Source organism: Suricata suricatta, chromosome 2 (assembly GCF_006229205.1).
Source record: "Suricata suricatta isolate VVHF042 chromosome 2, meerkat_22Aug2017_6uvM2_HiC, whole genome shotgun sequence".
Lineage (NCBI taxonomy): Eukaryota > Metazoa > Chordata > Mammalia > Carnivora > Herpestidae > Suricata > Suricata suricatta.
The window spans coordinates 60,734,120-60,747,523 of record NC_043701.1 but is presented as its reverse complement, the minus strand read 5'-3'; the positions used below and the strand labels follow the sequence as shown (position 1 = coordinate 60,747,523).

At 38.4% G+C, this 13,404-nt stretch overlaps 1 protein-coding gene across 1 annotated transcript in view; it reads right to left on the bottom strand.

Annotated features, from left to right (window-relative positions):
• Nucleotides 1-13,404, bottom strand: part of COG5 (component of oligomeric golgi complex 5) — a 302,966-nt gene that overhangs the window by 266,465 nt on the left and 23,097 nt on the right. The window lies entirely within an intron of this gene.

Sequence of the window (13,404 nt, the reverse complement as noted above, 5' to 3'; positions counted from 1 at the left end):
GTCAGACTCTCAACAGGCTGAGCTACCTAGGCACCTCTCAGTATTTTTTTTAATATCCAATGTGTGACGAAGGTTGACAGCCACTGTGCTAGGACTGCTTAGCTTCCCTCTACTACCCCTTGTTGTTTTCAGCCTGTTTCTTCTTTTCTAGGTCCATAGGGGGAACAGACTTGAATTTTTTCCCAATTCCAACAGACCCTAAAGAATAAGTATGCCCTACCTGCATGTTCTAATGTTTTTTTTAATCACTAATTACAAATTATAAGAGTTATTAAAACAAAAAAACTATCATATATATATACCCACACATACAAATATATATACATATATGTGTGTGTGTATATATACACATATATATACACACATATGTATACATACATATTTATGTGTACACATGTGTATATATACACGTTATATATATATATATATTTGTCACTTCCTATTTTTTCATTACCAGATCTAATGCTGGGTCTTTACATAACCAAAAGACTAAAACATGAAATGAGGACCCATGTATTTAAGGACACTTTATTACAGAAGCTGAATCCAGAGTAATTGCCAGAGGGAGAGACAGGAGAGGGAAGACTGATGGACAGTAGATATGTAGTGACCTTTAGCATCGGTAGTGATAATGAAGAGAGACAGTCTATGCTGCCCCGTTACCACCATCTTTATGACCCTAAAGCCAGTTGAGAAGAACATCTCCCATCTAAGGAGGAAAATGTTACCTGGAAGCAGTAAGAATTAAAAGCATTAGGGAGACAGCTGAGACTCCAGCTATAAACAGTTTTCTGAGTGAAACACATACACCCCAGAACCACACATGCACCCACACAACATACAGAGACACACAAACATAAACATATAATCAAAAAGCGCACTGCTTACAAACATATGTATGTCAAAGGCAACCAATTATTAAATTTGTTTGCCTGAATGCTTTTTTGAGTAGCTTTGGTCTAAAGTAATTACAATGATAAAAGAATACCAAATAAAAATGTCCCTAGGGGGCGCCTGAGTAGCTCAGTCGGTTAAGCCTCTGAAGTCAGCTCAGGTCATGATCCCCTGTTTCCTGAGTTGGAGTTCTGTGTTGGGCTTTGTGCTGTCAGCCCCATCTTGGGATCCTCCGTCTCCCATCTCTCTCTGCCCATACCCCACTCACTTCTGTGCATAAGCACAGGTGGCACCTCCCTCTCTCAAAAATAAATAAACATTAAAAAAAATTTGTCCCTAGAAACTGGAAGATTTGGGCATCTTTACCTTTTAATTAAATTTTGTTTATATTCCGAATAATATAAGCACATAATTCAAGATTCAAAAGAAAACTTTTAAATTCACCTTATCTCTATGTCCCAAATAGGCACTTACCAAAACAACCACTTATCAGTTTCTTATTGGTTGTCAAAATAGTATTTTTAAATGAACCATTTGGAATGTGGTGTCCCTAATAATCATTCCTCTGGGATTCCAAATACTTCATGAAGAGAAATACCAGATCTTACTTTAGTCTAATCATCTAGAATCCTCTCATACCTTTCCTATAAAGGATATGTATACCCTCAAACATGAAATCTCTGAGCTTATTTCTAGTGCTTTTATTTTTAACCATACTTAATCCGTCACCAACTCTTCTTGACTGTTCTGCTGTATAACCCAACAGTTATATTACCTCTGGTCCTACAAGCATCACCTAATCCAAATCTTTACCACCTTCACCTTCACGATGTGGTCTACCAGTTAGCTTTCCAGTCTCTGAACTGAAATCCATCCTGCTAGATTTAGCTTCTTAGAAAGTTTTCAGCACTCCCGTCCCCTTTTTAATAAACTTCAAAGGCTCGCTACTCACAGATTATGTTGAATCTTCTCACAACAGCATTTAATAAAATCCTCAGTCAAGAAGTCTTAGATAATCTATAAGGCATCAACTGTCAGCATTTCCTAATATAGTTGCCTCCACTCCAGACAATTTCCTTTATTTTTTATGTGGGACTTTTGTAACCAAATACAATACCAACATATGATTCAGCACTGAAAAGAACTAAGATATCAAGCCATGAAAAGACACAGAGGAATCTTAAATGCCTCAGTAAGTGAAAGACGCTAATCTAAAAAGGCTGTAAGTATCAGTATGATTTCAACTATTTAACATTCTGGAAAAGACAAAACTATGGAGAAAGGGAAAAGATCATGGCTGTCAAAGTCTGGAAGAACATTATACACAGAGTACAGAGGATTTTTAGGGCACTGAAAATACTCCGTTATAAACACTATAATGATGGGTCTATGTCACTATGCATTTATTCAAACCCACTGAATATACTCCAGGAGTGAACCCTGATGTAAATTATGGACTTGGGAGATAATGATATGTCCATATAGGTTTGTCAATTTTAACAAAGGTACCACTCTGGTGGGGGATGGTGATTCAGAGGGAGGCCAAGCATGTGTAGGAACAGGGGATATAGGAGACACCTCTATCTCCCTTTTTTTTTTTTTTTTTTAAGGTTTGAGAGAATCAGAGAACATGCACAAGTAGGAGAGGGGCAGAGAGAGAGGGAGAGAGAACCCCAAGCAGGTCCCAGGCTGTCAGCACAGAGCCTGACATAGGGCTTGATCTCACCAACTGTTAAATCATGACCTGGGCCACCCAGGCGTGCCCTGTTCCTCTTACTCTTGGTGTGAACCTGCAACTGCTCTATAAAAGTCTTTAAAATACAGGTATTACAAACACAGAAAACCACACACAGAAATTACAGCTAAATGAACTTGGAACCACCATGCAGATCAGAAGACAGAACCATGGAAACGACTACAGAATCCCTCCAACTACCCTATCCTAATCATGACGCCTTCCACCCACTGCCCTCTACTCTCCCACCCCAGCCATGAGAAATCACTACTCTTGCTTTTGTGGTACTCACTTCCTTGCTTTTATTTATGCTTTTATTACTGAAGCGTATGTGTCTATACACTAGTTTATATGCTATAGTTTAAATTTTCCCTTTTAAAATCTGTATAGGTTCCCTCACCATCTCTTACTTTTTCTTTGCAATCTGCTAAATATTTTCAATCATCTGTCTTATACATTTTCCCACAGACTGGGTTTTGTTGAGAGCATTCCCACAGTGCAGTTTAACATATTCCTTTGTCTTCCATATTTTCCATACATCAGTAGTTGGATGTAGACAACTTCATTAGACTCAACCTTAATATTTTGGGCAAAATTACTCCTTAGGTAGTGGTACATGTGCAACACATGTATGATTTTTTTCTGTATTGTTAGCAGTGATATTCAATGTCAAAATCCATTAAAACAGATTACTCCAGTTCCATCATTTTGTCTTTATTAGCATATAAAATTTCTCAATAAAATATAATTTACCTCCCCTACTATTTGTTTACCTGGTAGTACTGTTCATACAAAAAAATATATAAATACTTGATTCTTTCCCTTGCTTTATCAATTTTCAAAATTATACTGCTTTCCTGCTCTTTGAGGAAGAGAGGGTCACAGCTCCAGGGGAGCTCTGGACGCCCCACTCCCGCTCCTGCCTCACTGCTGTTCGCTCCCACCGAGGAACAAGTAGGTCAGGACCATGCCACGGCCATGGAAGACACCTGTGGAACCAGAGGTGGCAATTCGCCCAATTAGAATTACACTAGAGCCACCTGGGTAGCTCAGTCAGTTGAGCATCAGACTTTGGTTCAAGTCATGATCTCACAGTTTGTGAGCTCAAGCGCCTCATCAGGACCTGTGCTGACAGTTTGGAGCCCGGAGCCTGATAACAAGCTGCAACGTTAAGTCTTTGGAGAAGGTATGTGCTGACTTGATCAGAGGTACAAAGGAAAAGAATCTCAAAAGTGAAAGGACAGTTCGGATGCCTGCCAAGACTCAAAATCACTACAAGAAAAACGCCTTGTGGTGAAGATTCTAAGACTTAGGATCATTTTCAGATGAGGGTCCACAGGCAACTCACTGATTAGCACAGTCTAAGATTGTTAAACATATGACTTCCTTCAGCATTGAGCCAGGAGTTGAGGTTGAAGTCACTATCAACCTTTTTAATAAATTATCAGTTGTTAAAAAAAAAAAGATTGCTTTCCTGATACCCACCAAAGATTAACAATTAGTGGGGTGTCTGTTTGTTTTGGCTATCAATATGAATGTAGAGATTTAAACAGAGTAAAAGATACCAATCCACTGTAGATTTCACCCTTACAGAGGCTCACCTTGTCCCTCTGTAGCCACTGTGAGTCTCAGACTGATCAACTGCACCAATTTGCTTCAGACAGAAGTTTCCCAGAACCCTGGACTTTGTGTGCTAAAACTAGGATATTGGGCATCCCAGACGCTCTGCAAAATCCTCTTGTCATGATTCTTGTTAGCAGTGGTTGATAGCTTCCTTGATATATAGTACAAAAATATTCCAGAATCATTTTATATATTTCATGCCCCACCTGGAATCAAAGATTAATCAAAGAAGCCCTGGCTACCATTAGAGGTCAATAGCATTGCAAGAACACATTCCACGAATTAAGCTTGCTCATTTCTGTGACTTTTCAGCATACATAGATAGGAAATGTCAGCATCAAAATATCACAGAAGTATTCATTTGCTTTATTCCATAATATACATGAAACATTCTCAGATTATACATATACATAGGCACAAAAATATGTACATATATAATGTATATGTAAAAATAAAATTAAAGTTCCTCAGGAGCTCATATTGATCATTCCAATTACTGGGGTGCCTGGGTGGCTCAGTAGGTTAAGCATCTGACTTCGGCTTAGGTCATGATCTCACAGTAAGTTCGAGCCCCACATCAGGCTCTGTGCTGACAGCTCAGAACCTGGAGCCTGTTTCGGATTCTGTGTCTCCCTCTCTCTGCCCCTCCCCTGCTCACACACTCTTTCTCTTTCTCTCTCTCAAAAACAAAAAAAAAATTTTTTTAATCAGTAGCACAGGACATTTGTTTAATCTTCTAACTTACATCTGTACATGACTTCTGGCTCTCAAAGATATACAACATAACATAATCAGAATAATTTAAGATTATCCCTTTGCTTTGCACAACATACAGAAAACATTATCTCAATATACAACCAATGATACAAACATGATAGCTGAAGATAGTTCTTTAAAGCCTGTTTTGCACATGCTCTCCCTACATTTTTTTTTTACAATTGAGTTTTATTTATAAAAACAGCCATGACATACTATACTCCTATTAATAGCCTTCATTTACTATTAGCTCTTAGGCTCATCACCTGTCTTACTTTGGTATTTCTCTAATCATTTTGACTGTCTCAAGCACACTATCAAATTCCTAAGGAAAGAGTCAGGGGACTAATGTCCCTTGAATTCTTGTATGTGGATGGCTATCTCTATACTTGAAAATCAGTTAGGCAGGTCTAACAATTACCTATCACTGCACCAAAAACCAGCCCAAAACTTAGTGGTTTAAAATAATTTGTGTGGCGTCTGGGTGGCTCAATTGGCTAAGCATCTGACTTCAGCTCAGGTCATGATCTCATGGTCAGTGAGTTCGAGCCCCGCATTGGGTTCTGTGCTGACAGCTCAGAGCCTGGAGCCTGTTTCAGATTCTGTGTCTCCCCCTCTCTATGCCCCTCCCCCACTCGCACTCTGTCTCTCAAGAATGAATGGTAAAAAAAAAAAATTTTTTTTCAATAAATTATTTGTTATGTCTCACAATTCTGTGGGTTGGGAATTTAGGCAGGGTTCAAATGCTGCATGCGGTATCAGCCAGGATTACTCAGTCACTGCACCCAGCTAACACTGAGACTGGTTTGGAGAGGACCAGAAGGCTTCACTCAAATGTCTGATGTCTTAGTGCTTCTGTACTCTGCCTCCGCATGATTGCCCCAGGCTGCCTCTCAGCACGAGGTCTCCTGTGGTGGGACTTCTCACAGGCTTTCCCCAAGCAGAAACAGAAGCTGCTATGCCCCCTGGAGGCTAGGTGCAGAATAACACAACATCACTCGCACAGCACACGGTTTTTGATTTTGGTACAGTAGCTGCTCTGTTTTTACAGTATTTGGGAACACTGGCATTTATGTTGCTATTGTTATCTTCCCTCTTCCTTCCTTCCTTTCTTCCCTCCCTCCTCCTTTCACTTTTCTGGCGGATAATTACACAGCCAGTAAAAGAAGTCATCATTCCATACAACAAATAAAAATTTTAAAAGGGATCCTACTGAAGTATCTGAAAACCATGTACCTATTAAACATAAGCACACAGAGGAAATGTTTCTCGGATGATTTCTTCCTTCTTCATTTGTACATTTTCTCATCAAACTTTCTAGCTTCTATAATTTCAAAGTTGAAAATTTTAATTAAAAACGCTTCAGTGAAAAGCTAAAATATGTGTATGACTTAAAAATTAAAAAGTAAAATGATAAAAAGTTAAAATAAATTGAAAAAATAAAAATGTTATATAATAGGTATGTGAGTTATATCTCAACAAAGCTGTTATACTGAATGTTAAAAGACTCATTTTCTTATACAATTTTAAAATTAAAAAAATTAAAATACTCTATGTAAGAGATAATAAGCTTTTCAAAATTTCTTTCTGAAAAACTCCGAGCAGTTCATAAGCAAACAATGTTACTAAAATGAGCTAAGATGGATGATTCTTGGGGTGGTAATTAAATTCAACTCATGTATTCATGTATATAGATGAAGTCAGGAGCCTCTGTTTGGAGAAAGAAAAGGCTTCTGGAAAGAGTGAAATGGGGATAAAAAGCAAAAGGAATTAAATGTAAGTAAAAGTACTTTCTTCTAATTGACAGAACAATCATAGTGATTTTATGTAAAAGGCAGAAATGACTTTGTAGCTCGCTCTTTCTTGCTTTCTTATACCACATGCATTTAAATGAATTAGGAGCTCAAAGAATAAAAAGATTAAACAGGAACATTAAAGTTTCCCCTATGTTCAAAACAGAAATGACCAAAGTGAACAGAATAAAAATGATTAAAACATAGTAAGCTTCTAAAGAAGGCTTATTTTTCAAAAGTTTTATTTTTTATTTCAGACAGCTAGTGCACAAGGTAGGGAAGGGGCGGAGAAAAAAGGGCGAGGAGAAAAAATGGGGGAGAGGGAGGGAGGGGGAGGGAAGAAAGAATCCCAAGCAGACTCCTCGTTCAGCATGGAACCTGACCTGCGCCCAATCCTATGACCCCGGGATCATGACCCCAGCTGAAATCAAGAGACACTCAACTAACTGAGCCATCCAGGTGCCCCTAGACTTCAAAATAGTTCTAAAGACAACAAATACCTAAGATGAATTTCCTTCATAAGATAAGTCTGCATGTGAGTTAATCCAGGAAAAATTAAATACCTGAAATAAAGATACCAAGATGTACATAAGCCTATTTGTCTTTACTTTCCCTTCCTCTCTTTCTTCCTTTGTGATATTTCGGCCAAAGTTATTCAACTTAGTTGTCCCTCCTATATAATACTTTTTACAGTAAGGGTATAGAAAATTAGGACTAATATTATAAACAATAATAAAAAAATGAAGCGTTTATCTTTTTTTTTTACTTTTGTGTTTATTTTTGAGAGAGAGGCACCCCTAAAGTGTTTATTTTAAACACATAAAATCCTGACCTCTGATGCTTGTGTAACCATAAAAAATAAAAGCATTTGGGGCACCTGGGTAGCTCAGTTGGTTAAGTGTCCAACTTTGGCTCAGGTCATGATCTCATGGTTCGTGGGTTCGAGCCCTGCATCAGGCTCTGAGCTGACCACTCAGAGCCTGGAGTTTACTTCAGATTCTGTGTCTCTGTCTCTGTCTGCCCTTCCCCCATGCTCTCTTGCTCAAAAAATAAACATTAAAAAATATCTAGATTTAAAAAAATAAAAAATAAAAACATTCATGAAAGAATTAAGGTATTTTAGAGCCGGACAAGAATCTACAGATCCACTCTAAACTTTCATCATAAAAAAAAAAAAATGCATCACCATCGCCACCACAACAAAAATGGTAATTACCTGTGGTAAAGGATGGGATAACTAAGCTTATTATGGTAATCACCTCAAAATATATGCATGTATCCAATCATCACTTTATATACACTTTAAATGTATACAACATTACATGCCAATTATATCTCAATAAAACTGGGGTCAAAAGAAACTCAAGTTCACTTCTATCATGCAGCTGGAGTGGTGAAGACTAGCAGTCAGGCCTCCTAACTCCCAATCCGGTGCACTTCATCTGTACTTACAAAGCTGAATTTGTTCTTGATTTTTACCTACAGCTAGCTTCTGGAAAACAGGAGCTCTATGAGCTAGCTTTTTTATATATTCCACAGAATCAGAAGCAAGAACACTAAATTTAGAAAAAGAAACCTTATTTCACAGTCTTAACATTGCTGCACACTGGCTCCAGCAAGTACTTTCAGAACCTCAGTTTACTTATCCATAAAGTGATGATACATAACTTTTTTTAATGTTAATTTTGAGAGAGACAGTGTACAAGCGGGAAAGGGGCAGAGAGAGAGAGGAGACACAGAATCTGAAGCAGGCTCCAGGCTCTAAGCTGTCAGCACAGAGCCCAATGAGGGACTCAAACTCAGAGACCACAAGATCATGACCTAAGCTGAAGTTGGACACTTAACTGAGCCACCCAGGTGCCCTGAGTTATGTAACTTCTAAACGAAATTATTACAACAAATGATTCAGAATACTTGAAATTTTTTATTCATTATAAAATCCTGCATAAACATGAAATTTTCTTTATTGCTAATAGCTAGCTAAGAGGCAAAAATAAATAGGTTCTTCAAAGTTACTACCCAAAGAGCGTATTAAACACAGGGGAAAAAAAGAAATGAATGATTCTGACAGGTTTAAGATCTGGAGTTGAAAGCAAGGATTTTAACTGAAAAAATAAATTTTAATTCACTGCCTAAAATTACACATAAATCTACCATCCTTACATGTTAGTCTTTTTCTTCATAAGAAAAAAAATTTCCCTAACCATGCCATGTTGCTGAGTCCAAAATGAGAAAGTTATCCTAAAAAAGCAATATTTAAATTCCAACTTTAACTATGAGGAAGTTTTGTTCTAACGTATATTTTAACATCCAAGTAAAACATGACGTCACATGAGAGAACTCTTAGAGTGCTCAGCATACTGGTAGTGTCCCCACTCCTTCAGGAAAGTAGCTTGGACACCAAATTTCAGTCATATGACCTTGTGACTTTACCCGCAACTGATTAGATTCAGGGAAACAATGCTTGGTCAAAAGAAACTGTATCAGGTCTGCCACCAGTGGCCTATGCCATTGTTGCAAAGGAAAACTGCCCAAAATTATTACTGTCAGGCACTGTTCTCTTTAGGGAAGTGGCAGTAAGCAGAAAACCTGAGACAAAAGCAGCAAGAGTGAGAAGAAACAACAAGCCAGTGAAAAGAATGGAGTTAACCCACAGTGGCAGCAAGAACAAAGTAGCAGAGAGAGATGCAAACGCAGAGTCTGAGTCACAGAAATGTGTAAATGGTAGTATACTATTCTAGGCGAAGCCATGTCTCACTGTGCACACAGACCCCACCGTTCTAGGATTCCTCTGGCTGCTAGGACAGGTTCCCATGCATCCTCCCTGCCTCTCGTGCTCTAGTAGCTCCCTGAAATAATCTGAAAGTACCTCTGCTCTATCTGAAAAAGACAAACACATCCACACCCTTCTCACATACAATATTTTTCAAGTTATGACAGGACAGATGTATTGGTACATTAAAAACAAATTTTAGTACCATATACGTTTTGTTTGGTAACATATGCTACATGTTTAGAAAAAAATATTACAACTGGGGCACAGACTAAGGAAAATATGATTTTACTCCTTTAATATTTAAATGTCTGGTACAGAACACTATGCTCAGGCTAGAGATTCAAATACTGACAATAAGTCATCACAGACCTCAAGGAGCTCAGTCTTCTAGAAGAGTATGAGGAAAGTAAAAGGTATGCCGAAAGAACTATAATGGAAGTGTGTATAGGATACTAAAGGAACACAAAAAATGAAAAAGAAATATTCTGCTTTGCCTAAAGAAAGGCAGGAGAGGGCCTCACAAAAGAACTGACACATCAATGAGAATGTGTTGAATGATAAGAACATTCTGAGATACAGAAGAAAGAAAATGTGCAAAGGAATGAATGTGAGAGATTCTAGCAAAAGGCAAGCAAAGGCCATATCATGAAGGGCTTCCATGCCATGTTAAGGACTTAACACTTCATTCTATTTCTTGTTAAGAAACTACTGAGGGGCACCTGGGTGGCTCAGTCAATTAAGTGTCAGCTCCTGACTTCAGCTCAGGTCACGAACTCAGTTTTTGAGTTCCACCCCCACATCGGGCTCCGTGCTGACAACATGAAAAGCCTGCCTGGGGATTCTCTTTCTCTCTCTGTCACTCTCACTGTCTGCCCCTTCCCTGCTCATGTGCTCTGTTCTCTGTCAAAATAAAGAAATAAACTTTAAAAAGTTTAAAAAAAAATACTGAATAATTTTATAAGGAGAATAAAATAATATGATATGTTTATTTATTTATTTTGAGAGAATGTGAACAGAGGAGGGGCAGGGAGAGAGAGAATGCCAAGCAGGCTCTATATTGTTAGCAAAACCGGACACTTAACCAACTGAGCACCCAAGTGCCTCTGATGTTTGCTTCATTAAAACAGATGAGGGGCGTCCAGGTGGCTCAGCTGATTAAACATCCAACTTCAGCTCAGGTCATGATCTCATGGTTCATGAGTTCAAGCCCCACATCAGGCTCTGTGCTGACAGTGCGAATGAAGTCTGCTGGGATTTGCTCACTCACTCGCACTCTCTCTCTCCACCCCTCCTTCCCCTGCTCTTTCTCTCTCAAAATAAATGAAAAAGAAAAAAATGATAAGATATGTGAATTTTCTATTTTCAGCAAACTAGGTTGTTAGCTTACCACTGAAAACAACTAAAAATATTGTATGCTGTATAAAAATGTCTGAAAAGCATCTTAGAAATGAGACTACAAATAGGAATACCAAGTTAAAGTGAAGCACAGGAGAATCCAGAGAGAAAAGAAGCAAATCTGCCTCTGATCTGAGAACACTCGCTAATCTTAGAAAACTACAACCTATATCCTGACAGCCTCTGAGGCCGAGTGGAGGACATAGGTAAAGTTGATTAGATTAAATTTAATATCGTTCTTGGACTGCCAGTGATTTCTGATGTCACGGAGAAACAAAAAGCAATCTCTGGAAGATTCAAATACTCTAAAAAATAACTTCTCCAAAAAAATGTCCAGGACACAGAAAGATAACTAGACACCGAGGAAAACTGAACTCCATCAGACAACACAGGCCAAACTATAAACATACCCACAAACACTACAAACACTGTACCTCTCAGAATCAGGCAATAGAACACTTTGGCAGAATATATTCAAAGTCATAAAAGTCAGAACACAAGAAACAGGACAGGCCATATAGCATTTTAGGAAAATAAAAAACAGAACTTCTAAAAACAAACTACCAAAACTTATCAAAATAATATCATACTAGTTTAACCATAGGCTATAATTGGCTAAAGAATTAAGGAAATGAAAGTACAATCAGAAAAAATTCCAGGAAAGACAAAACCACGTAAAATAAGGAAAAATGAGTAAATGAGATGACAGAGAAAGATGAACATACACTTAATCAGATTCTAAAGACAAAGACAAAGGAGAGAGAGAATAATGTATATTTGCAAAAAATCATGTCTTCAAAGTGATAAAAGAGATAAGCTCACTGATGGAAGAAAAACTAATTACACTTGAGAGAACAAAAGGAAACCACATTCTGAAACTGAAGGGAATCAAATGAAAAGAAAAGCCTAAAAGAAACCAGAGGAAAGCTACAGAATACGGTCAAAAGTCGAGGTCAGAATGAAAGTTTTTCAACTACTAAAATGGAAGTCAGAACATAATGGAATGACATCTTCAAGTGTAGAAAGTAATAAAGAAAGGGAGATGGAGGGGCGCCTGGGTGGGTCAGTCAGTTTAGCGTCTGACTTTGGTTCAGGTCATGATCTCACCGTTCAGGAGTTCGAGCCCCACATCAGGCTCTCTGCTGTCAGCACAGAGTCCACTTCAGATCCTCTGCCTCTCTTCCACACGCACTCTCTCTAGCCCTCTGAAAAAGGGTGCCCTCGTGGCTCATTCCACTTAGCTTCTGACTTTGGCTCAGGTCATTATCTCACAGTTGGTGAATTTAAGCCCTGCATAGGGCTCTGTGCTGACAGCTCAGAGCCTGGAGCCTGCTTCAGATTCTGTGTGTGTCTCTCTCTCTTTCTACCCTTCCCCTGCTCATGCTCTGTCTCTCTCCCTGTCTCTCAATCCCTCTCTCAAAAATAAACATCACTTTCTGGTTCTAATTGTAGAAAATAAACAATTTTAATCATTTTAAAAAAAGGAAGGAAAACAGGAAATAAGGAAATAGGTAAATAACCAACTTTTAAAATGAACAAAACATTTGAATAGACATTTCTCCAGAGAGGATATACAAATGGCTAATAGGCACTACAATTAAGGTTCTGTTTCTTGGTTTGTCTCTCCTTTTTCTACATTCATTTCTTAAATTCCACATATGCAAAAAGTCATATGGCATTTCTCTTTCTCTAACTTATTTCACTTAGCATTACGTGCCTTAGCTCCATCCATGTCGTTGCAAATGGCAAGATTTCATTCTTTTTTACGGCGGAATATTCCATTGTGTATATATGCATCTTTTTTTAATGTTTATTTACATTTGAGAGACAGACACACACAATGCACAAGTGGGGGAGGGGCAGAGGGAGACAGACAACGTGAGGCAGGCTCCAGCCCTTAAGCTGTCAGCACACAGCCTGACACAGGGCTCAAATTCACAAGCTGAAAGATCATGACCTGAGCCACAGTCAGATGCTTAACCAACTGTGCCACCCAGATGCCCCCACACCTTCTTTATATATTCATCAATTGATAGATATTTTCAGGATATGGACAGCCATGCTGGCTATCACAAATAACTCTGCTATAAACACAGGGATGCAGGTATCCCTCTGAATTAATGTTTTTGTATTCTTTGGGTAACACTCAAGCATTACATTTAGTGCAATTGCTGGACTGTAGGGTTAATTCTATTTTTAACTTCTTGCGACCTCTCCACACTGTCTTCAACAGTGACTACACCCACCTGCATCCCCACCAACACTGGTGGAGGTGGAAGGCTGGGGTAAATAGGCAATGGGGATTAAGGAGAGCACCTGTAATGTATGGAACTGTTGAAACACCACACTGTACACCAGCAACTAACCTAACACTATAAAAATAAATAAGATGACTTTTAAAATGGCCAAAAGGCACAATAAAAGATGCTCAA